Genomic DNA, 1,353 nt, shown 5'->3' on the forward strand with positions numbered 1-1,353 from the left:
ATCAGTAGTTTACTCATGCTCGACGAGTAACACGTAATCTGATTCACTTACGAGTATGTGTACAAGGCATGACAGAAAATAAAATGTATTCTACTTGCATAAATAAAATTTTCAGAATAACAAATTATTCTAAACACATACCTTGCGGATGACGTTTAAACGGTATTGAATCAATCGAGCGGTCCTCGTTGGAGTCCCGCCTCTACTGGTGATTCACGCCAAGCTCTCGTCTGGACAGCTTCGAAAGCCACGAGTCGCGTCATCATCTTCGGTACTAGCCGATGATCGATGACGATTGAATCGAAAGAAGCCTTATTCCGGAAATCACGCAACAACGATTGTCGTGATCGTTCCGGGGCTTTCTAACTAACATCGAGAATCGTATTCTCGGTGTAGTTTACGGTAGTCAACCTTAGACCGCCGATAACGGACAAACAATCGGAACCTTTCCAACAAAGATGGAATAATCTTCAGAAAGTTTCGTAAGCTTCCGTGAAATTAACAAACGGTCGTCTTACGATCAGGATTTGATTGGTAACGATCAAAAAACTTATCCGATGGCTAAAAATAATTTTCAACAATCGGACAACAAATTTCGACAATAAATCCCTGATACAATCAGACAACTTCTTCGTCTTCTTCTTCCTCCAAGCCAAAACCAAACTCCGCTCCCACATGGCCAAAATAGGGTCTGGTTTCTTCCTCGATCGCAAGCCACAATCACAAGAAACACCCGATAAATGGCAAGCAAGAAAACAAATGAACAATCTGGTCCCCGTGCAAAAAAGGGCGGCAACCCTCTGGTCCTCTCCCTTCTCTGCCGGCGATGCATAGGGAGGAGGAGAAAGGCAGCAGCGAACTGGTTCTCTGCCTTCTCTGCCGACGACGCACAAGGAGAAAGGGAAGAAAGGGCGCCGGCGCTTGCAAGGGAAGAAAGGGAAGAAGAGGACACCGACAGAACCTCTCCCTTCTTGCCCTAGGGTTTCTCCACCTTCAACAATGCGGCACCGACCAAAGATCGGGAGATGGAGGTGTTTCACCGACGGCTTATAGGAAAAACAGGGCACCACCTTTTTTTTTATCGTAGCTGAGAAGCTACAGTAGGGTTGACGTTGTTTGGTTGAACCGGGGTGAACCACAGAGGAAGCAAATTGGTCCAAAAATAGAAAGAACCGAACCGGGTTCAAAAACCAAGGTTTATTGTAGCAAAACCTGGTTTACTCTTGGTTTGTTTGGTTCAATAACCAAACGATCTCCAATTTGACCCAAATTAATTTTGTTCAATTTGTCTTCGCAAGATGAATCTCCTCATCACATCTATTTTGCGAATCCTCCTCCCTGTTAGGAATACTT

This window comes from Curcuma longa, chromosome 17, assembly GCF_044706935.1.
Source record: "Curcuma longa cultivar G26 ecotype Majalengka, Jawa Barat chromosome 17, ITB_CL_G26_1.1, whole genome shotgun sequence".
NCBI classification, from domain to species: Eukaryota; Viridiplantae; Streptophyta; class Magnoliopsida; order Zingiberales; family Zingiberaceae; genus Curcuma; species Curcuma longa.